General features: G+C 44.0%; 1 protein-coding gene across 1 annotated transcript in view; it reads left to right on the plus strand.

Moving 5' to 3' along the window:
- The first annotated feature begins 354 nt into the window (after nt 1-354).
- The window catches only part of Cep85l (centrosomal protein 85 like), a 189,933-nt gene continuing 162,811 nt past the window's right edge, over nt 355-27,476 (plus strand). The window contains exon 1 of the mRNA XM_031348111.1: nt 355-438. The gene's annotated coding sequence lies outside the window, so the exon portion shown is untranslated. The remainder of the gene's footprint in view (nt 439-27,476) is intronic.

Raw genomic sequence — 27,476 nt, forward strand, 5'->3', positions numbered from 1 at the left:
AGCACAGAAGAGTCAGAGGGAATTGGCCATGCAAATAAAGAGAAGAGCATCCCCATAGCTACAGTTGAGCTGATCTGGGAAGGAAGTGGTGTGCTTAAAGAACAGAGTCACATGACAGTGGGTAGATGATACAGTAAGGGGATCTACAGTAGTTGATGAGTCAGGCACCCATGGATTTGCAATCAATCACATGGGTTACAGGGACTCTATTGGGGCTACATGCTCCACGTGTAGTGTGACCCAGATCTTCGCCTCCCTCGGAAGGCTATTTGGAAAACATTTGCTTTTTGAGCCTGTCTACGAGACAGCTGCTTTTCATGGCACTCACATTCCTCAAAGGGCCGCCTGCTGGACTGCCATTTGTCACTGCCTAGCACCTCTGGACCATTGAGCTGCTCAACATGACACTGGCATCTATGCATCAAAATCAACAGAGTGGTGAGTGAGTGGCTACCCACATGCTATTTCCCCAGTGTACTGTTACATAGGTCATAAAGCCAAGTCCAACTGTGGATGACTTGAGATGATGGAAAAGGCTCAAGCTATAGGATGAGATCTACCTAGATTTAAATAGGGGTTCAAATCCCCATGTCTACAGTGCTTTTGTTTTCTTTACCCTTCCTTTCTGGATTTTTTTTTGAGAAAAGCTCTTATTATATAGATCCCTGTCTGCCTTGGTACTGACCATGCTGCCAATGCTGGCCTAGAACTCATAGCAATCCTCCTGCATCAGTCTCTCTCTGGAGGGCTGGGTTTACAGGACCGTACCATATGCCTGGCCGATCTGCAGTTCTTAGTGCCCTTCTCCAATATCTGCACACCCGTTCAGAGCTTTGAACCCTCTCACCCATGCATGGTCTGATGCGTCCCTGTGTGATTTTTGCGTTTAGAAACAGTCTCATGCTGTGCGGAGAATGTCAGAGTTGAGGTTAGGGCAGTTTGCAAACCCGTCCTCTGAACCAGGAGCAGGGATGGAAGTAAACACAGCCTGACTTGGCAGCGAGTCGATGCATGAAGTCACTACTGTGGTAACCACAAAACAGTTTTCTAGAAACAATGGACTCAGAGAGCTCACTGCCAAGAAAAGTTAAAGGGCAGATGTGTTTCCCACCCCCGACCCTCCCAACCCCGCCTGACAAAGAAGGGCCTTTCAGCTCAGAACTTTCTCTGGGGTCACTAGTTGCTTAGGTTTGCTGTAGACGCCTGTTGTGAAAGCAGAGGTTCTTCCTCTGTAGCCACACGTCACAGGAAAGATTGAAGACAAGACATTAGTTTAGGGCATAAAGGTATGGGCTTTGAATGACAAACTCACAAGCTTAAACTTTACTAAATAGAATTAAAAGCTCTCAGACCAAATCTACAGAGGTAGCCGATTCTTGCAGTTTGCAGTAAGGTTCTGTGAGATTCTGAATCAGCAAATACGGAATCCTTTCTGTTGTGCGAGGCTGCCATTTGCATCTGATCACGGTTTCCACGGACCCTGACTTGATGCATCGCCCGTGTTTCTGCTCAACGATACCTTGTCTAGGGTATCTTTGTAGATTCATTAACATTGAATCCATTACACGTATATTCTCACCATAAGGCACGGCACAGCCTTCTTGTGTGGAAGCACGGTGCTGTGTCAATCACAGTGTGTTCATTATAGCTCTGTGATTCTAACTCTGGGAATCTACACAAAGAAATTAACCTGTAATGTGGAAAAAGTACACTGATGGGCTTGCTTGGCACAGCAGTGTTTATAGTAGAAAGATATCTGGAAATAGCTTAAGTATTTAACAAAAGGGTTATGGTTAAGGAAATGATTTATATGTGTACATTCATGAATACATGTAGGTCAGTAACACAGAGTACAGCTGTTTAGAATGATTACTAAGAATTCTATACAGCTACATAAGAAAGCTGTCAGAGACTCACAGAATATAAAAAGGAGAACAATATATATTATTGTTAATAGGAACCTATGCAAATGTAAAACTAATGTGAAAAAAACAAAATCAAAAACAAAATGCTCAATAGGATTGGATGAACCTGTCAAGATAATGGATGTTTCCCACTTTTAAATAATAAAGTTGAATTTGATAACACAATTATGATTTAGTTAAAAGAGAAAAGTGTTTATAAATCTTAGCTGGAGAAGGAAAAAAAAAAAAAAGCAGGGTAACCCAGTACAACCCTCTTCTTTTCTTAAAAGTGTCTTCCCCCAGTGCTGACAGACTTCATATGCTAAGCACACACTTGTTCTTCATGGACTTGTGATCCGTTCTCTTACAGAACTCTGAATGCCTCTCTTCTGAGTGCTGTCTCTCTGTTCTCAGGCAGAAACACGGCTGTGTAGTTGACCACAGTTGGGGGCATAGACAGCAGGAGCACAGAGACGTGCTTTTTACATCCACTTTCCGGTCTTTCAAAGCATTTGACCACATTTTTGTTCAGTATTTTTCCAATGGATCAAAGGTATGTTTCCCTTTCATGGAAACTGATCACACAAACTATTCTATGTTTTCCTTCCCACATACTTCGTGTTCACCACACAATCAGTAAAAAGTGTCCTTTCACTTAAAAGGCTTACATTCCTAATTTTAAAAAGCATAAATTCATAATAAATGGACTCCTAATCATGCTAGCTCAGATCATTCAAAAGTCACTTGAAGTGAACTCTATGGAGTTTTTTTTCTTTGAAGAGAAAGATGAAGGAAGGAAGGAGAGAAGGAAGCTTACCAATCTTGCTTTCTTCAAAAGGAAGACAAAGAAAGGGAGGAAGGGAGAAGGGAGGGAAGAGACAAAAGCAACCCCATCCAGAAAGCAAGATGACAAGCTAGAGTTGGTACACCCTACCTGGACTGGAAATACAAATACATGTTTATGTCTTGACTTGAAGTTAGCCAGCTCTGCTTCTGTCTGCCTGCAGCTGATGTTAGGTCAAGAGGCTGCCACATCCGATTGCTGAAGGACAGTTGTCCTGCTTCTGGTCAGCTTCCTGAGTGAGACTCCATTTTTCCCCCTACATATGTTTGTTCTCTCCAGGGATGAAACAGATTTCTTTCCAGATTGCTTTCCATCTGGTTGATGTATAATCACAAACAAGCTGCATCACAATTTAAAAAAAAAAAAAACAACAACTCTCATTTGCTGTTCTATTTTATGTAGGTGAGCCTTTGAATGAAATTACTTTGAGACAATTTCTGAATGAGATTGTCGTTGACGTGCATTTCCTGCTGCAGTATCTTCCGTAGTACCTTCAACTATATCTGCACGTCTGGGGATATGTCAGTACGTCACGGGTCTGTCTGCATGTAACGTGCATGCATCTCTAGCTTTTCTCCTTGCTTGGCTCTTCTGAGACCTGTGGTTATCTCCCTACTTCTCTGTTTGTTTGTTTTTTTTTGAGACAGGGTTTCAGTGTGTAACTCTGGCTGTCGTGAAACTCTGTCTGGACCAGGCTGGCCTCAAACTCAGAGATCTGCCTGCTTTTGCTTCGTGAGTGTTGAGATCGCAGGCTTGTGCCATCACGTCCAGCCCAGACGTTCTTTTATGCTATCCTGGTTTTAGAGCTTGGACTGTAACAATTGATGTGTGGGAAGAGGCTGACGTCATGGGAAGCTGGGGTTTGTTTTGAGGACAATCAGGAAGGAAACAGTTGTGTAAATGTGTCCTGGAAAACTTGATGAGCGTGTGTCTTTGAACTTGAATGGAGCACAAACCAGGGCGTCGGTCTTACAGAAGCCCAGGTGGAAAGTACCCTCCCCAAGTTCCCTGCCCTCAAAGTGGTGAGCTGAGAGGAGCGTGTACAAAGAAGGCTTGGGGACTGAACCAACCACCCAAATACCTCGTGTGTGTGTGTGTGTGTGTGTGTGTGTGTGTGTGTGTGTGTGTGTGTGTGTGCCTGGCTGTTGGTGATAATGCTTCCAATAAATTCTTTAAAGCTAGTTCCATCTTTATGAAAGGATTGGTGAAACAAATGGAGAGGAATGAACGGAGGAGCTGGAGAGGGCGCGGCAGGCCGCAGCGTTCTTTACGTAGCTCTCATTGTTCTCGAGGCTAGGGACTGTCCTGTGTCTGTCTAGGGGGAGTCCAAGCGAGGAAACCTGCGCGAACACGTCTGCCCATCAGTGCTCACAGGATGCTGTCTGGTCTCTGCATCCCCAACTGCTCATTAGGCATCCCAAGAGTAGCTACTCCCAAAATCTCAGACATGTCTTCTGCCTGGGAACTTTTGTACACCAAGTCTCCTGAATAAAGTCGAATCCGGGAGTGTGGAGTGAAGGTAGGGGTGAGGAGTTATGTAAGCGGCCGTCTAAAGCTGGAGAGGCCGCTGTGGGTCCTGTATTAGTTACTAGGATATGATGGAAGAAAGAGCAGGTGGAAAGGGCAAAGGAGTTGAAGGAGGAAGGGGAAAAAAAAAGGCTTTTCCCATTCCCTTACAGAATACCCTGAGGGAGATATATGACCACCCTCGGGCTTATTTTAACCTCAGATGCTATTTTTGTAGTAACTATCATTAGAAAATACTTATTTTTAAAAGGTTGCTTTTGAATAGCGGGAAGCTGTTCTTCAGTTTTGGCCCCAAGGCTTTTGCTCTGTTTTTTATGCCTCAGAACCTGGTTCCACAGTATTCGTCTAAAGGTAAGCATATCCGTACAGGCAAGAATGCACGTGAGGCTGGCTCTCAGACAGAGAGCAGCAAGCGTGGATCCGAGTCTGTGCCATGTTTCTTCAGTGCATAAGAGCCCCTTTGGAAGGCAGCTTCTCACGGGTAGTTTGTGCCCACTCCACCTACTTCCCTTACGTCACATTTGCTCAGCTTTTGTGATCTCTCTTCCCTGAGGTTTTTGATGCTGGAATTGCTCTCCTGTTTCACCAAAGCCGTTTGCATTTCAGTGCCTCCTAATATTTCTTTATCTCTCTGGACCTCTTTGCCTAGTAGCACCAGAAGGTCAATCATATCACGGCAGGCATTCCTGTTTCTTTTGTTCATTGCCGTTTCCACAGCCTCTGGAACAAAGCCTGGCATGGGACAGACGCTCCATAGGTAGGGTGGGTTCTTCCCAAGACTCACCAACAGGTCCAGTCCTGAGCAGGGGACTTGGCTTTCAGGCTGTCTTATTGCATGAAAGGAGGTGCCTGTCTTTTTTGACTTGATTCTCATGTCTCCTTTCTATCCACACAGTCAGTTTTGCAGTTCCTTTCTCATTTCTTTCTTTCTTTCTTTCTTTCTTTCTTTCTTTCTTTCTTTCTTTCTTTCTTTCTTTTAAAAGACTTATTTTATTTCTTTTATGTGTATGAGTACACTGTAGCTGTACAGACGGCCGTGAGCCATCATGTGTGTGGCTGCTGGGAATTGAACTCAGGACCTCTGCTGGCCCACTTGCTCCAGCCCCGCTGGCTCTTACATAATTCACTGTAGCTGTCTTCAGACAGCACCAAAAGAGGGCGTCAGATCTCATTACGGGTGTTCCCATTATGGGTGTTTGTGAGCCACCATGTGGTTGCTGGGATCCGAACTCAGGACCTTCGGAAGGGCAGTCAGTGCTCTTACCCACTGAGCTATCTCGCTAGCCCTGCAGCTCCTTTTTCTAAGCCAGGACTCCCCTGCACTCATTCTCTTACCATTGCTCCTGGCTTCATTGTCCAGCCTGCAATTTTGTCTCCTCCCTCAAAGAAGAGCAGGCATCCAGGGTCTGTGAGAATTCTCAGTAGGCCAGAGTACTTTTATCACTTGCCACAAAGACTGGTGACCTGAGTTGGATCCCTGGGAACCAGATAATAATAGAGAGCTGACTCCTGCCAGTCCTCGTCCTTAGACCTCCCATCCTATGGCATGCAGTACCAGCCCCCGCCCCCCAAATAAATGATAAAATTAAGCTTAAAAGTAAAGAAAAGCTTATCTTTTGAATACAAATCTTACCTTGCCACTGCCCTTCCACAGTTTCCTGAAGAGGAAAGGGCGGACCTCTGGAGGTAGCTCTTAGTCACATAGTTACTGGAGATTTTTGATGTGCCAGTCCCAACCGATGGTAAAATGCTCAGTGGGGTTTTGAACAGATCATATAATTCTCTTAAATGCACCGGGTGGTGGTGGCACATGCCTTTAATCCCAGCACTTGGGAGGTAGAGGCAGGCGGATTTCTGAGTTCGAGGCCAGCCTGGTCTACAGAGTGAGTTCCAGGACAGCCAGGGCTACACAGAGAAACCCTGTCTCGGAAAACAAAACAACAACAACGACGACAAAAAATAGAATTCTCTTAAATGCAAATTAGATATTGAAAGGAAAAGTATTTAGATTTCTGGTGTTTAATAAAACATCCTCAGAAAATTAATTTTTTTTTCTGTTTCTTTTTGCTTGTTTTGTTTGGTTGGTTAGTTTAGTGTTTTGTTTTGTTTTGTTTTTTCTTGCTCTTGAGAAGTGTGGCTGATGAAAAATTTGAAAGATGTAGGTGGCTCACTGTCTCTCTAGGGCAGCACTGTTCTGTACCACTTTCATGGCATAGAGGAAATGCCCTAACACAGCAGTTCTCAACCTGTGGGTCACCACCCCCTTGTGGGTCCCATATTAGATATTCTGCATAGCAGATATTTGTATGATGATTCATAACTGTAGCAAAAAAGCAGTTATGAAGTAACAGTGCAATAATTTATGGTTAGGGGTTACTACAACGGGAGGAACTGTATTAAAGAGTTGTAGCATTAGGAAGGTTGAAAAACCCTGCCCTAGGGTATTCTGTGGTTACACCTACCAGACTCTGTGTTTCATTTTGGGTGCTTTAAGTGCAATCAAGCACACACACAAACACACACACACACACACACACTCACACACATACATACACACACACACATACACACATACACACACACACTCACACACATACATACACACATACACACATACACACACACACACTCACACATACATACACACATACACACACACACACACACACACACACACACACACACACACACAGTGGTTCTGTTCCCTGAAGCTGATTCCAAACATCTGTAAATACCACACCCCAACCACTAGGAGTCAGGCTCTTTCCCAACAGGAAGTAGAAAAGAATACAGAGAAAAGTCCAGGACATCCTAATCCCTGCCAGGCGCAGGGTTAGAGGGTAGACATGCTGGACCTCAGTATAACGCTTGCTCCCCATCTAAGGGATTTTTCTGAGTATTCCCTTTGATTGGGATTGTCTCTTTGATTGTCAGTACTGTCGAATCAGCTCTTCCCTTTGGGGAGGTCGTAGAAACCAGACATACACTTTCTTTCTTTCCTCTTAAAGGGTCTTCACATTCAAGTACATGGCCTACAGATTGTCAGCGGAAAACACTACAGTGGCTTCTGCTGCTGGTCCAACAGCCTTGTCAGCCTGTCCAGTCACCACAGTGCCCACTTGAGAGTTTGTAGTGGATGGTGTGAAAGATGACAGAAGTGATTTCAGGGTTTGAGGTATCTTTCTTGGTTCTTGGTCAGGCGCCTCACAAGGGTGCCTGGGAAATAATAAAGCAGGGCAGGGTAACCAGGGCCCTGCCAGAGCGCCGGCACTCTGGCCAGGCAGATGCTGGAGGCTGCCAGTGCTCTCCACACCGCCCAGGTGAACATCTGGCTATGGGGAGCCACTATCTCAGTCCGCAGGGAGTGGAAAGGGGACATCCCCATGGGCTCTCAGTCTCGGACATCCCAGATGCTGCTAGATATCACAGAAGAGCTGAGAACGAACTGGGGGCCCCAGGGGCAGCTCAGTCAGCCCCCAGGGCTGGAGGGGAAGGAGGGCCTGGTGGTTTCCACATGAGCATAGGGCGAGAGTTCTTGATCCGGTCTCGTGACTGGAGCTGGAAGACTTTCCTGCAGGAGATTAGAACCGGCTCTTTAGGGGAAGTCCCAATCCATTGCCCCAGCACAGTGAGTCTAGATGAAAGGAGGCAGTCCATGGTCTTAAGGCGTTTTATTGTAGGAGAGAGGTAGGGGGAGAAGGAGAGAGAGGGAGGGAGAGGGAGGGAGAGGGAGGGAGAGGGAGGGAGAGGGAGAGAGAATAGAAAAGTAGAGACCAACCATGGCCATGGGCCACGTGGAGAGAAGGGGAAGGGACGGGGAGAGAGGGAGCAAGAGGTGAGAGTGAAGACAAGAAGCTAAGAGGTTGAGAGAGAGGAGGGGGCAAACAGCTCCTTTTATAATGGAACGTGCTACCTTTCTGTTCCCAGGGGCCGGGCATACCTAGCTGTGGTCAGTTGACTGGGTGTGGAGTCTAGCCAAAATACTGGGAGCTTGGGGCATTGTTTAGCCACAGGATAATGGAGTGAGGGCTTGTGGTGTGTTAGCGTCTATGTCTGTGGGGGGCGTAGCTTTACTGTTCCATCCCTTGTAGAATTCTCTACTGGGTCTCCTGAGTAAGCTTCTCTCAACCAAGAACCCAGACTACCTTTCAAGGTCCAACAATTCTGATGACAAGGTGCGTGCTTGATACATAACTTGGTATCTTGGCTCTGTCTTTCTTTTTCTTTTTTCTTTTTTTTTTAAAGTGAGTCCTCCATTGCCTCTCTTATCTCCCCATCCTCTAACTTTATTGATTCTTAGAAGTTGCCTTTCAGGAGCTCTTCTCAGAGTTTGTTCCTGAAACTAGGACTGCTTTGCACAGAGCACCCATGTTAAAGTTATCTTGACTAATGTCTACCTGTGTCCCCATCCCTCAGGGGTTTATGAGCAACTTCATAGCAGCAACCCATGTTTGCAACACCCATGACTCTAGAGCCTAGATATATGAGAGGGTGAGTGGATAATGAATGCCTTTCTAGGATTCCCTATAGTCCTAATACAATACCTTAAATATATTTTAGGATCAATTCTATTGTTTGATTAAACCAAAGTTAGGTTCCAAGATATGCTCATTAGACTAAGCTACAGAACCAAAATAAGAACCAGATTGTTGAACTTGCTGCCAGAATTTTTATGTTGTAAACACTCCCATATTTGAATTAAATCTGGGTCCAGCTTAGAGGTAGACCCAGACAAATAAGCCACATTGGGAACAGGACCAACTGCCAGGGTTCTAGCAGGACAAACATCCTATCAGCTAAGAGTCTCTTCCTCACAGATGTCAACGGAACATTTGTTAATTAAAACTAAATCCATTATCACTAGCTTGCATTTACTATTGGTGTACCTAAAGCACAATGCTCTGGGAAGGAGGGATTCCCTATCGATGTTCAATCTAACATTTTTTTTTTTGTGGGAGGGGAGGGGCTATTTGTTTTCACAAAGTGATAAAATTCTCTGAAAATATTTATTCATCTGAAACCTCTGCCTACTATACTGGATAATGATGAGAACCAAATGAAGTATGTCCTGAGCTTTGTAAGCCATTGTAAAAATCCAGGTATTATAATTATAATTCACACTGCCTCTTAGTGTCTCCTGTGATTTACAAGGAATCTGTGGAATAGATTATGTAATTGGACAGAAATGTCGGCAAAATCAATTATGTTTTGTCTTTCTGGGTACTTGTTCCCAGAATTGTTAGCCTGTATCCACCTCAAAAACTCTATCTCTATCCGGGGAAGCTTCAAAACACTTGAGAACAAAACAACCTTTCCCTCCATGCAAGTTCAAGTATTTCTTTTGTAATTTTGATAGCCTCAACCAGATGCCTCGAATATTCCTGTAATCCTTTGTTGTTAATTTTTTTCCCCCCTTTGGACAGGATCTCACTGTGTAGCCAGTCGAACTGACCTCAAACCTATCCCTCCTGGGAGGCTGGCTCCCCTTCACCTTCTGGAGTGCAGAGATTTCAGGCATGTGCTACCATGCCCAGTTTGCTGTGTTTCTTTATGAATAAAACATTGGCCTGTAGAAAAGTTGATACATACAGAGAATAGAGACCACTGTTCAGGATCTTCTTTAACTACTCCCTCCCCCAACACACACTTTATTTTTGAGGATGGTCATCTAGGCTGGGTGGCCAGTGAGCTCCAGGCATTCTTTTTCCTCTCCCATCACCTCAGTGCCAGAGCTATAGCAGTATACTGTTGTGCCTGGAGTTTTACATGGGTGTTAGAGATCTAAACTCAGGTCCTGCTTGCAGAGCAGGTATTTTACTCAGTTCACCATCTCCCCAGGCCTGTGATAGGAAATCCTTCTCCTGTTACAGTCTAGTGTGTACTTGGGCATATACCTATCCGTGTGTGTATATGTCGTGAACTGATCACCACCTCGCTGGGAGCTGCATTTCTGCATTTCCAACTGAATGCTGTCTTCTCTCATGCCTGTTGTATTTATTTCTGGATTATACCTTGTAGTATTGTCTTAGAGTTTCATTGCTGTGAAGAGACACCACAACCAAGGCAACTATTATAGAGGAAAACATTTAATTAGGTCTGGCTTACATTTCCAGAGGTTTGGGTCCATTATCATCATGGCGGAAAGCATGGCAGATTCCAGGCAGACATGGTGCTAGAAGAGCTGAGAGTTCTACATCTTGATCCACAGGCGGTAAAAGGCAACTGAATACCACACTGTGCATAGCTTGAGCGTAGTAATCCTTAAAGCCCTCCCCCAAAGGGGTAGACTTTCTCCAGCAAGGCCATACCTCTTAGGAGTGTCACTACCTATGGGCCAAGCAGTCAACATATGAGGCCACAGGGGCCATTCCTATTTAAACCATCACAGGTAGAATGAATAATGGCACCAAAATATATTAAGACCTACTTCTTGGACTTTTAACTGAGGCCTTCCATCGAAAAAAGACTCTTTGCAGATATGATTGAAGATTTGTGTATAGCATATGAGTATGTCTGCATAGTGTGTGTACGTCTGGAGGCCAGAGATCAACATTTGGGTGTCTTCCTCTATTCCTTGCCACCTTAATTTTTAAGACTTGAGTTTGGAGCTAGATTGATTAGCTAGACTAGCTGATCAGCAAACTCTTGAGTGCTAGGGTTATATATTTGAACCGGCATGCATGGCTGTTTACATAGGTCCTGGGATCTAAACCCATGCCCTCCTTCTTTCCAGGTATACTGGCTGGTTTTGTGTTGTCAACTTGATGCATCTTAGAGTCATCAGAGAGGAAGGAGCCTCAGCTGAGAAAAAAAAAAAAATGCCTCCAAGAGATCCAGCTGTAGGGCATTTTCTCAATTAGTAGTCAGTAGGGGAGGACCCAGCCCATTGTAGGTGGGGCCGTCTTGGGACTAGTGATCCTGGGTTCTATAAGAAAGCAGGCTGAGCAAGCCATGGGAAGGGATCCAGTAAGCAGCACATGGCCTCTGCATCAGCTCCTGCCTGCAGATTCCAGCCCTATGTAAGTGGTATCCTGACTTCCTCCAATGATGAACTATAATCTAGAAGTGTGAGCCCATTCCTCTCCAACTTGCTTTTTGGTTATGGTGTTTTCTTGCAGCAATAGAAGAAACCCTGACTAAGACAGCAGGTGTAGGTGGAATTCTAGTAGAATTATTGTATCTAGGGCAAACATTAGAATGCAATAATTGTTTTTGCTGCATCTAGGGTAAACACCAGAACGAACAGCTTTCTAGAAGTACTTTGATCTTGAAGAAATCATTATAGAAACACAGTGGTTGTTTTCTGTTATCTCAAGAGTTGTTTTTCTGAAGGGGCTTTACAGAGTTTTCATGACTTTGGTCTCAAAATGTCCTGCCACTCCTGGAATGTCTTGCATTGATACTGAACAGTGCATAATAAGGACTAAATTGCAGGAATTCAGTCACGAAGCATATAGATTAGATTAAGGTCTTTGGCATGAGGACCTTGTCTTATCAAAAAATAATTGTGTATATAACAATCAATAAATACACTTTTGCACAGCTGTTTGAAGTTCAGTTCATCCAGGCTGGACTTCCCTTATGCCAGAGAACTTGATTATATTCCAGAGTGACCCTCTTTCTTTGATTGCCCCGTGTTATTCAGAATACCTGTGCCACATAGGCACATTATTGACTGCGTCTTCTCTCCAGCCTATGGTTATGAATTTTGAGATGGGGAACTCTGTTGTGGCAATAATTATTTTTGGTGTTGTTGTTACACTTCCTTGTTCTCTTTAAATATCGATTAGGAGTTTCTAACCCACTTTACATCATTTAGGTCCCAAATAAAAGACACGGAAACTTTTAGATTTATAAGCTTAAAAGCACTAGAGCTGGGCAGATATCAACCCTCTATGCTATTTTGTCTACTTCCTTGTGGGATCCTGGAAATATCCCTTGCAATTTTCTGCCTGGGCTGCTCCTACTCTATTAGGCCAGCCCTCATGGCACCTAGTCATGAGCCACAATACCCCATGAGGACTTCTTCCTTTTTTTCCTCCTTCTCTTCATCTCCCTTCATGTTCCCTCCCCAGACCACAAGCCTGGGAACGTTTGCTCTGCCCCTCCCTTGTGTCCAGCTCAGGCTGTAGGCATCTTTAGTAACCAATCAGGAATAACTTGGGGGGCAAAGTTTGGACATCAAAAGCTGGTGTAAGTGAGATTCACTCTTCTTGGGGCAACCAGGTCTTGGGATACAGTATTTAGCATTTGAATACATAGCAGCACCGAACCAACCCCAAAATAACTCCTAGAGTATGCAGGAAGTTTCTAAATTCAACCATGGTCATCCTTATAGAAGATTGGTAGTGGTAGACCTAACACAAAGACAGGAGATAACACGGTCCCTTGCTAATGCCGATGACCACCAGTTCAAAGAAGGAAGAAATGATTCTCAACCAGAACCTTCAGAAGGAATGTGGCCCTGCACATCTTTATTTAGTCCAAGGAGTGTTGGGCCGAGCGCTCACCAGGCAGTGGGGGAAATCACGGGGTGGGAAGGAAAACCCACGTCCTGTCAGAGCTCCGGTACTCTGGTGGGAAGCTGCCTGTGCTTTCCACACCATAAACGTGGGTGTCTGGCTGTCATGAGTCATCTCCCAGTCCACGGGGTAGTGAAAAGGGGGCAACCCCGGGGGTCCCTGGGCCTCAGGATGGCAGGTTCTAGCTCCTGAGCATTGCAGCAAACACTGGATACCGTGGAAGAGCTGAGAACGAATTGGGGGTCCCAGAGCAGCTCAGTCAGCCCTGGGCCCAAAGGGAGAAAGGGGGCGGGGAGGAAGAGTGGCCGCCCAGTGGTTTGGGCTTGGGGTGGGGGGCGAAAGCCGCCGGTCGGGTCTTGAGGCTGCTAACCCTGGGCCAACACGAAGAGATAAGAGAAAAAAGGTAGTAAAATAGAGCGTGGCCATGGCCACATGGAGAGAGGGCGAAGGGAAAGTAAAGACCAGAAGCTAAGAGGCTGAGAGAGAAGAGAGAGAGGGGAAGAGAGGGAAGGGCAAATAGCTCTTTATATGGTGGGCTGGGCTACCTATCTGTTCTCAGGTAACTGTGGGGTGGGGCATACCTGGCTGTGGTCAGTTGACTGGGGGTGAAGCCCAGCCAGAATACTGAGAACTTGGGGCATTGTCTATGTGATAGATAGCACAGGATAATGGAGTTGGAGGACTCATGGAGTCAGCCATCTATGTCTGAGAAACATGGCTTTACTGTACTGTCTCTACTGGGTTGCAGGAAGTAAACCTCACTCAACCAAAACATAGACTGCTTTTCATGGTCCAACAAAGAAGACGTCTTGAAATTTTACCATTGTAAGAGAATGAATGTAACAACATTTCTGTTGTTTTAAGCTGTGCAGCTTGTAGCCATTTGTTATAGTAACATTAGGAAAGTTTTCATGGGATCGAGGACAGTTGGGTGTATCCCTTGCTTTTTCTCCACACACTTAACACAAGCATCTTTTGGAGCACCAGTCAAATGCCTGGAATGCTGGCAGGTACAGAAAGACGGGTGAAAGGAGTAAAAAACCTCACTTCACCTCTGCAAGGACCTATCATCCGGTGGAGGAACTGAAACAAACAGATGCCAAGTATCTGGTACACAACTGAAGACAAAGACTAAATTGTGGGGCATCGCTCAGCATGATTCTGGGTGATGTGACCCACAGAGCAAATGCAAGGCCAGGATAAAGGAGGAGGGCAGGGGCAGAAAGTCTGGAAACCCTTCGTGGCATGGCAGGCTCCATAGTTAAGACGCCACTTTGCTAAGGAAAGTGAAGCCATGAGATATAAGCTCTTTGTTCAAGAACGGAGGAAGCACCAGCCCCAAGGAGGGAAATGGTGCTTTCCTCATCCTTGGAAGCTGCTCTAGTTAGAGGGGACAAGTGACCTCTGGCTTGCTTACTGGTCTGATTTCTTCTAACAGATATTGCGGAGTATGAATTCTTCTCTGAGCCATGGCTGGGCCAGCTGCTAGAGTAACCAGAGAAATGGCAGGAAGATGTGCGTCTTTCAATAGTTCCAATAGTTGGATACGGCTGAAAGATCCCCAGATCTCGGCAGCTTGTGACTTACAAACAAGAGCATCCTTCCTCCAGTACTCACCAACCCTTTTCCTAGTTGGATTCTGATTGTCCCAAAGGAAGGGAGGTATCTGTGGAGACCCAGAATGTTGGAGTTCTCGGAAGCCTTCAGTCCAACGAGCCTCTGGCACCATGAGAGCAGGGTGTGGAGGGGATATACTGACCCCGCACTCCCAGAGAGGACAATAACAGAGACTGTAGCTAAAAGGGGATATCTTAGATTCATGTGCCATATAGATTCATGCCATATCACATGTCAGAACAGGGGCCATTAGAGGGAGATTCCCACACAGAGGAACAGGGTTACCGCCTCTCCCTCCCACACCCCACATTTGAAATCAAGACACACGGATAACTTTGAAAGATAACAGGAATCTTCATCACTGTCCCACATGATCCGATCCCCAGGTTTCCTAATGCCCTTGTTTAGCTTGGTGGGACCACACTCATGGAATGTTCAGTTAGTTAGCTTTTATTGGAATGCAGAACACTGAGCAGTTCCAAATAAGTCATCGGTTCAATTACTATTTTATGTTTTTTTTCCAAAACAACATACTCATTTCCTTTTTATATTCGCAGCAAATAGTTGTTCTAACAATTGTTTCCAAAGAAAGGAAATGTGTTGTAGAAAGTTTCCATTAGCTTCTTCCAGCTCCAGGACAGACTAAAGTTCCATTCCTGCCACATACCACTGTGTATTTGCTACATCCCAAATAAAATTTCACATGTATTTTTTTATTTGTTCATTTAATTTTGTTTATTTAATTTTTTAAAATTAATTTATTTTTTACACTTCATATTCCATTCCCTGCCTCCCATCGACCCCTTGACTGCTCCACATCCCACACCTTCTCCCCATCCCTCCCCCCACGTTTTCATGTGGATGTCCCTGCCCCCAACCCCACCTGACTTCTAAACTCCCTGGGGCCTCCAGTCTCTAGAGGGTTAGGTGCATCATCTCTGAATGAACACAGACCCAGAAATCCTCTACTGTATGTGTGTTGGGAGCCTCCTATCAGCTGTTGTATGCTGTCTGTTTGGTGGTCTAGTAGTGTTTGAGAGATCTCAGGGGTACAGATTAATTGACACTGCTGGTCCTCCTGCAGGAAAGGATACAGAAAATGTGGTTGGCTCACTTACGCATGTATTTTTATTTACTCATTCAACAGGTTGTCTTTTGCTGGAAAGGGGTGGATTGAGCCTGGCATATGTCAAGTAAATACTTTCTCACTGAGCTGTGTTCCCAGGCTTTTCTGATGCTGTCTCTATGTATCCCAGGTTGCTCTTAAATGTATGGTTCTCCTGCCCTAACCTCCTGGGTATAAGGATTAGTGCAGATGTCATTGTACGCAGCCATTCAAGAAATATCTTTCAATGCCTACTGTGTGCCAAGGACAATTCTAGGTACTGAAGATGAGACAGTGGGCTAAGTAAGAACTACTTTCTCTTGTGAGCTGCAAATCTTTTGTCTTTGCTGTCTGTATTCTGAAGAGAAGCCATACATGGGCAACCAGCACCATGCCAGCTGGTAAGATTTGCTAAGAGTGATTTGGAAAGAAAGGAAGAGGATAAAGAGAGGAGAGAGTTTCAGAAAGCTGGAAAGCAAGAATTTCTCAAAAAGAATGTACACAAGCAAATCCTAATCCAAGGAAGGATTCTGTCAGAGACTGCTAACTTGCCTTCGGTACCTGTGATCTTTAGTACCTGTGATTTTTTTTACTGCATTTGTAGATGGAGCCTTCCCAGCTTACCACAGACAGCTCCTGTTTATCTTCCCCAGCCTCTAGGAAGTTCCATGTGCTACACATGAAGTCTGAGCCAGTTGGGATGTGAGTGGAGGCATCGGGTACAGCTTCCAGGTCATTTCCATAGAGACAGAAACCTTTTCCTTTGAACTTGGAAATGGTCACCTTCCCAGTGACTCTGGGTACCATCTATAGAGCCTGGCAGGGCTGATTTACCATCAATATACATTTTCTCAAGAGAAATGAGGCTCCATTTTTTAAAAATGTATTTATTTATTTTGTGTATATGAGTACACTGTAGCTGTACAGATAGTTGTGAGCCTTCATGTGGTTGCTGGTAACTGAATTTAGGACCTCTGCTCTCTTCAGTCAACCCTGCTCCCTCTGGTCAACCCGCTCTCTCTGTCCCTGCTCTCTCCAGCCCAAAGATTTATTTATTATTGTAAATAAGTCCACTGTAGCTGTCTTCAGACACACCAGAAGAGGGTGTCAGATCTTATTATGGATGGATGTGAGCCACCATGTGGTTGCTGGGATTTGAACTCAGGACCTTTGGAAGAGCAGTCAGTGCTCTTACCCACTGAGCCATCTCTCCAGCCCCAAGGCTCCATTCTTAAATTAAGCGACTGCATTTTGTTATGATAACTGATATAATTTTCTGAATAAGCTGGTTGACATCTAGATAAGCAGGGGGAACAGTGACTGTAAAGGCTTCATGAAGGATTTTTTTTTTTTTTTTTTTGAGACAGGGTTTCTCTGTGTAGCCCTGGCTGTCCTGGACCAGGCTAGCCTGGAACTCAGAAATCCGCCTGCCTCTGCCTCCCAAGTGCTGGGATTAAAGGCATGTGCATCTACTGCTCAATGGAAATTTTTTTTATTTAAACATTTCTTTTGTTTGTTTGTTTGTTTTTTGCTTTCTGTTTTTTTTGAGACAGGGTTTCTCTGTGTAACCCTGACTGTCCTGGAATTCACTCTGTAGACCAGGCTGGCCTCAGACTCAGAAATCTGCCTGTCTCTGCCTACTAAGTGCTGGGATTAAAGGCATGCGCCACCACTGCCTGGTTTCATGCAGGAAATTCACTCAGGAAATTCACTCAGGAAATTCAAAGAATAGCATGGAGTTCAGAGTGGTTGTGGTGGAGCAGCACATGGGTAGAACATGCTAGAGGCAGAGGTAGAATGAGGTAGAACGAGGTAGAATGAGGAAGAGCAAGGAGACCTTGGAATCTCTTTTAAGCTTGGGACTTTATTCCCATAACGTGTGAATGAACCATCCATCCATTTGAGCAAAGGAGTGGTTATATGATTTCTCTGGCCAAAAGAAAAGGCTGCTGGGATGGAAACCGAACAAAGAGACAGAAATGGTGGAGCAAAGTGAATTGTTTGGAACCTGGCAAAGTAATCCAGGCAAGATATTCTGGCTATTTTGACAAAGGTGGGAGGGATACTAGAGTAGTTTTCCAAAGTATCTTTTTAAAGCAGAAATGCTCAGCTGGCCTGATAAGAAATATCAGTTAAGAGTACAAAACGAAAAGAGATTGCCATGATAACTAGAATTATATGTGGGACTTTTGAAGACTGGGTATATAAAGAAGGTCTTATATATTTTTATTTGTCCTAAGCTGCATGTGTCTCCCGCTTTGTATGAGGATACTTAATTTTATCTCAGCTGGTCATTAATCAAATTGCAGAATGAATTCAGCCCTCAGTCTTCTGCATTTGACCCAAAATTAAATTCTCCTGTCTTTATTTTGACCGTCACTTTGCCCATTGGTCATCTGGGGCCATACTCATTGGCAACTGTCGATAATGATCTCCCAGTGATGGGTTTCAATGATCTCTTAAAAGCACTCAGGGAAAGAGAATGAGAAGAGGGACATGGAATCGATGTTGGAGACCTGAGTTGTAATTGGAGAAGGAATGGCAGGAGGAAAAATTGGATACCTAGGCCTGACCTCAAGAGCGAAAGCAGAGCTGCGAGAAGCCGTGGAAAGAAGGCATCGCAATGCGGCTGCATGCTGAGCGAGATGGAGCAGAAAGACTAACCTTATGTGCTGAGCAAGGGCAAGCGGAAAGATTGACCTTGTGTGTCCTTTATCCTTACACAGTACGTTCATTTTGTGTTCTTTGACTTGCCAGGGCGAAATAGACCTCAGGGGGCATTATCAACAGATCTGTCAGCTCTTTAAAGACACGGTTATAAATTAGATTTGTTGTTATTATCCAGTTGTTCTTATACCGAAGTGTCCTTAGTTGGTGTTCCATTGCTGCGATACAGAACATGACCAAACATAATCTGGAAGGAAAGGGTTTGTTTGGCTTACATTCCTGTGCCACAATGTATCATTAAGGGAAGCTACAGCAGAAGCTTCAAGGAGGAACCTGCAAGTAGGAGCTGGGGCAGAGGCCATGGAGGACCGCTGCTTGCTGGCTTGATAAACTATGGTGTGCTCAGCCTACTTTCTTATACAACCAGAACCACTTGTGGAGGGCTGATTAAGACCCACAATGGGCTGGGCTTTCTCACGTCAATCATTAATCAAGAAAATTCTCCCCAGACGTGCCTACAGGCCAGTCTTACAAAGGCATTTTCTCAGTTGAGGTTCCTTCTTCTCAAATGATTCTAGCTTGTGTCAGTCGACAGGATCTCCCCAGCACAGAAAGCACGTGGATGTCAGTACAGTCCCTGCTCAGGTTCGTACCAATGGCTTGCATGGGAAACAATCACCGCGACTGTCTGAAGCCATCTAGGGCCACCCAAAGACAAATCTTCAGGGCTGTCTGGGGGGGTTTTGTTTGCTCAAGGACTGCTTTGTAGATCGGAATGATTGAAATTAGAGCAGGGATGGTTTTGAAGCCACCCCGAGACTGCAAAAGTGAGGTAATGCTACACTAGATAGGGTTAAAAAGGGCAGAGAAGAAATGTGTTTCGAATCGGGTGAGCAACAGGTCAAGGCATGTTTAATCAAGCACTGCATTCTTGAGAGTCATTGACGACTGCATTTTAAGATCACATTCAACATGAATGCTATGACAACCAGTGTAAGAGATCGGTATCAGTTCCCGACCCTCAAAACATCAAGACTTCAAGAACAAGTTCTCAGCACAGAGGAGATTCATTTACCCCCGAGGGAAAGAGGGCGAGGAATGAGAGAAAAGACAGGAGATAGAGGAGGGAGAAGGGGCTGGGAACAAGGGAGAGGACGAAGGAGTATTTGTCCTGGTGGGGACAAAGGACTGCCTCTGGATAGAGAGGAGACAGACATGGTGTATAGGAAAATTCCGCTTTATAAAGGTAAACGGGGAAAACCCGCATTAGGATGACAAATTTAATTTTAATTGGGCATGTTAATTAGATAATCCAGAGGGGACTTTTGATTACTGAACTTCAATACTTTGATAGCTGGACTGTGGGAGTCAGTCTCAAGAGGAGGAAGTGGCCAAATGAGCGAAGAGACTTTGGTGTGGAATGTAATACAGTAATTTTTTTTTGTTTGTTTGTTTTCTAGCAAGGCAGAGGGAATGGAGGAGCGGCACGAGGCCCGCCAGAACCATGTTTGCTATGCTTGACTCCCTTCAACTAGCATTTTGGAAATATTTACACACAGATTTCTTTGTGTGTGTGAGAGAGTGTGTGCCATAGTACACTTGTGGACACAGGGGAGCCTCAGGTGTTGCCTTCTTGATTTGAGACAGGGTCGATCTCTTTCAAGGCTGCATGGACCAGACTAGCGGGCCCATGAGTTATTTGAGTCTCCCTCTCTCTACCTCCTATTTTCCTGTAGGGGATCACAGACACCTCCATTTTTTGAATTATTTATTTATTTATTCTATGTAAGTACACTGTAGCTGTCTTCAGACACACCAGAAGAGGGCATCCAATCACATTACAGATGGTTGTGAGCCACCATGTGGTTGCTGGGATTTGAACTCAGGACCTCTCGAAGAGCAGTCAGTGCTCTTACCCGCTGAGCCATCTCTCCAGCCTCACACCTGCATTTCTGCATCTGCTTTTTTATTGTGTGTTCCTAGCATCCAAACTCAGGGTCATATACAAACCAGAGTCATATTTCTTGCTTCTGTAGCAAGAGCTTTAGAGCCACAAGTCCATCCTCCCCAGCCCTACATACCAGTTCTATCTGGAAGACTTCTTGGAATACAGACAATTTATGACAAAAATGGACCTTTTATGAACTTAGAAATCATAACTTTTCTTGTTTATATTCATGTCTAGGTTTTTTTTTTTTCTTTTGATATGGAGTCTTACTGTGGCTAGCCAGGCTGGATTTGAACTTACGGCAATCCCTCTATTTTGCTATGCTTCTAGAGTTCTGGGGTCACACATGCACCATGCCTCTAGGATTTATTTATTTTTGCAATCAAGAATACTAAAACCAAAGTGGCTCTTTCAAAAAATCTTAGCATGTCTAATCAAGACTTCATGTTTCTAGTATTCTTATAGATCATGTAGGATGTCCAAATAAGTCAGATACATTTCATCCCCTTTTTAAAGTACTGGGTAGTAGGGTTCAAACCTAAGGAACTCATGAATCTCGGGCAAGAGCTGTATCACTGAACTACATGTTTCAGTATTTTTTTTAATAATCTATCTTTACTGTCCAAAGTACATTACCAACAGAATAATTTTAATTATAATAATTGTGAAAAATTACCTTTTCTCTCACATTTCTAAAGACTTTCGTATTCTAAATCATCTTTAAAAATCTTACTTGATTTTTTTGTATCCTAATGAAATATGTCATCATCACACCTGGACACAAGTTTTCTGGAATTCTGAAGGAAGACAAGATAACAAAAGAAGTTGTAACTATTTTCATGTAAGTAATGTGTTCAGAACTGGCTAGGTAGCTAGACTGACGGCTTAGTATGCAGGAGGCCCCATGTTTGGTCTTCTGCATGCAAACGAAAACATTATCAAAATAAGCTCAATGCTTCTACTAATATAAAAAAAAAAAGCTGCCCTCACACCTACTACCTGTTGGCAAGGCTCTCACTATTCTATGGATGGAGAATTTGTTGTTACAAACACCTGGTCACAAATTAGTGTCTATGGAGAGTCAAAGATATGGAATGGGTGAAGTTGAATGATATTTCATGTGGAAAGTGGTTGACAAGTTCTCATGTATGCCATTGGTAGAAATGCAAAATGTTGCCATTGCTCTGAAAATTAGTATGAGGTTTTCTCAAAAAATTTTTAAAAAAATCAAATGGGCCGTTAATAGCACGTCTGAGTATAAGCCCAAAAGAAAGCAAAACCATTAAACAGATATTTGTTCACCTGTTGTATTAGCCGGGGCTTTCTAGAATAACAGAACTTGTAGAATGAACCTCTCTCTCTATAGAAAGGTGATTTATTAGAATAATTTACAGGCTAATTCAACAATGGCTACCTCTGAACGGAAGGTCTGAGAATCCAGTAGTGGTTCAGTCCACAAGGCTGGATGTCTTAGCTGGTCTTCAGTATAAGAAAGAATCCCAAAGAAGTAGGCTGCAATGCCCGTAAAGGGATGCACTGGCCAGTGAAGTGAAAGCAAGCAGATAAAGAGCAATGAATTCCTTCTTCTGGGTCTTTATATAGGCTGTCAGTAGAAGGTGTGGTCCAGACTAACGGCACGTCTTCCCACCTCGAGTATCCACATTAGAAGTAGAACTTCCTACTTCAAATTAAGAGAAAACAATCTCTCACAGGTATGCCCCATGTTTGGGTTGTGATTAATTCCAGATATAGTCAAGATGACCACCAAGAATAGCCATGGTACCTGGATTTGTATCAGCTCATTAGTTTGTATCACTATATCTAAGAGGCCACCTGAGTGTTGGCTGAGGAACAGATACAGAAACTGTGGTTTGGACTGGATGGAATGTTATATATACTCAAAATGTAAGGGTTTACTGCAACCTGGATAAACCTTAAAGACAAGAATTTAAATGACATAAAGCGGTTGCAAAAAGACAGTAGTGTATTAGTGTACTCACATGAAACAGTCCTATCTATACTGATAGAAACTAGGATAATGGGTACCAGGGAATGAAGGAAGAGAAGGAGCCAAGCTAATAATTCATTAGGTTTTGCGTTTCATTTGTACAAGATGAAAATAGTTCTAAAGATTGTTGGTGGTTCCCAGTGATGTGATGGCATTAAATGCAACTGAACCATGTACTTAAAAATGGTTAGGATGTTAAATTCTATGCTATGTGTATCTTATCACAGTTAAAATTCAAAAACAACAACAAAAAGAAGCCGTAAATCTTCTAGGCATTGTAAAACCAGCAGCTATTGTTTTATCTTCAGATTGAAGGATCTAATTCTATATTTTGCTCCCAGAGTAATTCCTTAATATAATGCTTACACATTCCCCACTGTGCAAACATGGCATCTCTGCTCTCTGCTGCATTCCACAAATTCCTATCCTAATTAACATTTCACTCTAATAAGATGCTCTGTCTTCTGAAGTGTTGATCCTTCAGTTGTTGACATGTCCTGGGATCTGGCCAGATATAACCCAGATAACTACAGTGGGCTAGGCAGCCCGGGGGGCCTGGTGGAAAACAGGCTCAGGGGACAGCTTCCAAGAGAAAATGTGGTTGGCAAATACAGGGCAGCAGTGAGCACTGGGATGGGTCATTGCAAGCAGCAGGCGTCTTAACTTGGAATCTGGACAGGTGGAGACATGACAATCACTGCCAAGGAAAGTCTCCAGTCTGAATTTTTTTATTTTTTAATTGAAAATAAAATATTTATTAAAAATTTTAATTTTATCTTAAACCATTTGTTTCTCCTCAACTTTTTTTTAAAAATTATTTATTCACTTCACATCCCAGTATCTGCCCCCCATTTCTTCCTGGTAATCCCGTACACAGATCCTCCCCTATACCCCACTCCCCTTCATTTGCATCATGCGGATGGAGCTATAGGATGGAGCTATAGGTGATGTTATTCAATGAAGTAAGCCAGACATAGAGAGTTAAGTGTCACATGATCTTACTAATATACAATATTGTGGTTTACATGCGTATCCCATACAAGTCCACAGAATACAGTCTTGGACCACAGCCTACAGCATTGAGGAGGTAGTGGAACTTTTCAAAGCTGAGGCCTGCTTATGAGTCTTTGGTAATATAAGGCTGTGGTTATTAGGAACATTAGGAACCTTAACCCTCTTCTTCCTCCCCTTGCTCCCTGGAGCCATGAGGGGAGTAGGTGCTTTTGCTTTGTGCCTCTACTGTGATGTATGCCTTGCTGCCAGCCCCAAACAGCAGCCCGGATGACATGGACCGAACCTTCCAAATCCTCAAGCCCAAATCCCTTCTTTTACTTTAATTAACCAATTAATTTTTTTCTTTCTTTCATTTTTTTTTTTTTAAATTTTGCTTTGTTTCTTGCTACACTGAGTCCTAAACCCAGACCCTTGCACATTCTAAGCTACATCCCTCAATGGAGCAGGAGGATACATCTTTCTCTTTTCAAATAGAGCATCGCACTTTAAGGCATCCTGTTACATTGTTACATGAATGATGAGCTGACTAACACATGTAGAAACAAAAAGTGTGGTTCTTACAGAGTTGAGAGGAAAGCGGTGGTGGCTGGAGACTTGACGATTGAGAAAGATTGATCTATGAACAATAAGTTACCATTGATAAGTAAGTTGTAAGTCACAGTGTGGTTTTATGTGCAAAAGAGCTCCTGCCTATGGTGGATGAGGCACCTCCATGGGATGTGGCCGCCTTTTCCTGGATACTTCTGACTGCAGTGCAGCCCCAGTTGCCTTGAGAGGTCCCCTTTGCAGAGGAGCCAGCCCTAACTGACGCTAAGGAAGGGAAAGCCGCCTGTGTGTAAAGACTGAACTGAGATGGAAGACAGGGAGAGAGCACAGTGAAGAAAGGAGACGAGGGGGAGTTCCAGAGGAAAAGAGGAAGTGAAGGGACCTTCATCATGGGCTGGGGAGGTGGCTGTCAGCAAAGTGCTTGGTTTGAAAGCATGAGGACCTGAGTTTGAGCCGAGTGTGTGACAGGCGGTCTGACTTGGTTACTGCTCTATTGCTGGGAAAGGACACCATGACCAAGGCAACACTTAAAAAAAAAAAAAGGCATTTAATTGAGGCTTGTCAATATCTGAGTCAGAAGCCTGTGTCTTCCAGCTTTAAGATCTGGATCACAGGTGTACCCTCCATTTCTGGATTGTAGTTCATTCCAGATGTCGTCCCTTTGACAATCAGGAATAGATGCCATACTCATCTAATGCAGAAGATGAAGGGGGAGGTTGCCTGCCCCACCCCCACCCCTGTACCCCAACTCCCAGCACTGGCTTAAGAGGATTTGGCGTCTCTTCTCTGATTAACCCTACACACACAGTTGCCGTGACTTCGAAGAGGGCGAGAGGGGAAAGCAAAACGTTCTAAAGAGAAAGAGTCAATGACTCCTGTAATCAAACCTCCAGAGTACAGCCGGCTCAAGAGGCAGAACCTTCTATGCAAAACAGCCTCCATGACAGTTTCTTTCATTTTTCTGGCTTGTAAAATACTGCTCATTTCTGATTCAGGTCACACAAGGCCTTGTCCAACAATTGTCTAAAATGAACTTGGGCTGCATCCGTTAAGTAAACACTGCTCGTTTGTTTCTACCTGCATTCATGATGCCACTCTTGTCAGCACAGTAACTGGTTGCTGCTGATCACTGAGAGCTATGTTTATACACTCGTATTAAAAGATAGCATATTTGTCTAGATTTCTGGCTGAAATGTGGTTCACAACCAATATAGATATTAGTAAAATCTGAGCTCAGCTTTAGATGGCTGGTCTTAAGCTAGGGCACAAATGATTCAGATGAAATCTGTGGACTTACTCGGCGGCTGTTACTAAATACTGAAGTAGGTTATTTAGAGAAGTTGTGGAGGCCAGCAAGATGGATCAGCAGGTAAAGGCGCTCGCCATGAAAACCCCACAAGTGTGTCCCTCACATACGCACATGCACATGTGTACATACACATAAACCAACAAAAGTAATACATTCTTTTTTTTTTTCAATTAGAAAAGCTATGGGCTCTGTTTCCCTGGAGGCTCTTAAAGTAAGATAATGACTAATTATCTTATAATTACAATAGTTAAACAAATTCCAGGATCCTGACACAGGAAATAGCTTCCTTTGCTATCAAGGTTTCCTAACTGGAGTTAGAAGTACCAGCTTGAGAGCTTTATACCCATGTCACTTCTTCATTCTCTCAGTGTCTTTCTTCTGGCCTTTATGTTAGGAATTCCATTCCAGGCCAAGCTTGCCAGGTATGACTTGGTTATTCACCGTGTAACCTACAAGGCAGGGCATTTACTCTTACTACCAGCGGTCACATGTGAAGTATATTCTTCCCTCAAAGAGAATCTGGGGGGAGATAATGAAATAATTGGAAGACTGACCTAGCTGGTGGTCCTAGCTTGTGAGGTTCTGCAAACTTCAGGAGGTGAGACCTCGCTAGAGGAAACTGGTCCCTTGGCATAGGGTTTCCTTGGGCTGTCTTGTTCTGGCCTCCATGCTATCTTTTATTGATTCTTCTTGTCTACTGTAAAGTGAATAGTCTCTGCCATGGATCCTTACCACCATTGTTATATTTTACCCAAGTATAGGAGGGAAACAACTACATGAACCCTTGGAAACTGTAACTGAAAATGAACCTGTTCTCCTGTAAGTGAGTCCCATGAGGGTTTTGGTCACAGTGAAGAGAAAGGTGGCTAATTTAACTATGTATCCTTTGGATCCCTCAATATTGTCAGAATGTTGATGCCAAACCTTGATGATGAATTTGACTAAGGAGAAATGCTCTGTTATATTAGTTCCTTGTCTCCTTGCTGTGATAAAATACCTTGATGGGGCCAACATGATGGTTTATTGGGGAATGGTACTTGCTTAAGTCTGGTGTCCTGAGTCCAATTCCCAGGACCTACATGGTAGAAGAGAGAACAGAACAAGTTGTCCTCTGAACTTCACATGAAGGCCATGGCACATATATCCCCTGCCCTCCACTAAACAAATGCAATAAATATTTAAAACATACCCTAATAAGAGCAAACTTGATGAAGGAAGCATTTATTTTGGCTCACAATTCTAGAGTGTAGTCCTTCATGGTGGAGACATCAGGAACTTAGAAACTTGAAGCAGCTGATCACAGTTCATCTACTGCCAGGAAGTAGAGGGAGATGAATTCTCATGCTCAGGTTATTCTTTCTATTTACTCGAAGAGGCTAGCCTATGGAATGGAACCACCTACAGTGGGCAGGTCTTTCCATCTCAATTACCTAATCAGTCCCCACCAGGGATGCTCAGAGGCTAACAACAGGTGTATCCAGCAAACCTGCTCCTAGGTGATTCTCGATTCTGTCAATTGATAATCAGTATGAGCCATCACAAAGACCTTACTGATTGGTCAAGTATATTTTTAGGTGTGTCTATGAGGGCTTTTCAAGAGACAGTTAACTAAGGGTAGAGAGAAATGCCCTAAACTAGGGCACATCCTGGTGAGGGTGTTTGTTTGTCAACTTGACACAAGCTAGAGTCATTTGAGAAGAGATAGCCTAAGCTGGGCGGTGGTGGCACACACCTTTAATCCCAGCACTTGGGAGGCAGAGACAGGCAGATTTCTGAGTTCGAGGCCAGCCTGGTATACAGAGTGAATTCCAGGACATCGAGGGCTATACAGAGAAACCCTGTCTTGAAAGAGAGAGAGAGAGAGAGAGAGAGAGAGAGAGAGAGAGAGAGAGAGAGAGAGAGAGAGAGAGAGAAGAGATAGCCTTGACTGAGAGAACACTCCCACCCACCAGATTGGTCTATGTGCAAGACTGTGGGACATTTTTGTGATTAATGATTTACATAGGAGGACCCACCCCACTGTAGGTTGTGTCAATTGTGGACCAATGGTCCTGAGTTGTATGAGAAAGCAATGAGGACTGAGTGAGCATGAGCGAGCTAGCAAGCAGCACTCCTCTATGGCTTCTGCTTCAGTTCTATCCTACAGATTTCGGCCCTGTGTGAACTGCCCTGACTTCCATCAGTGTGGATCGTTATCTGAAAGTATACGGTAAAATAAACTTTCCTCCCACAGCTTGCTTTTGGTCCTGGTGTTTTATGACAGCAGTAGAAACCCTCACACAGACCAGCACTGTCCAGTGGGCTTGGATTCCAGGTGCAATACATCCATATGGAAAAAGAAAGAGGAAGGCGGCCAGGACAGGTGCTTTCTGCCTTTCTCTGCTTCCTAGAGTCCACTAGATGGATGTCTTTGTTCCACATACCTTTCTACCATTACACACTGTTTTTTTTTTTTTTTTTAAAAT

This window comes from Mastomys coucha, unplaced genomic scaffold (genome assembly GCF_008632895.1).
Source record: "Mastomys coucha isolate ucsf_1 unplaced genomic scaffold, UCSF_Mcou_1 pScaffold3, whole genome shotgun sequence".
Classification (NCBI taxonomy): domain Eukaryota; kingdom Metazoa; phylum Chordata; class Mammalia; order Rodentia; family Muridae; genus Mastomys; species Mastomys coucha.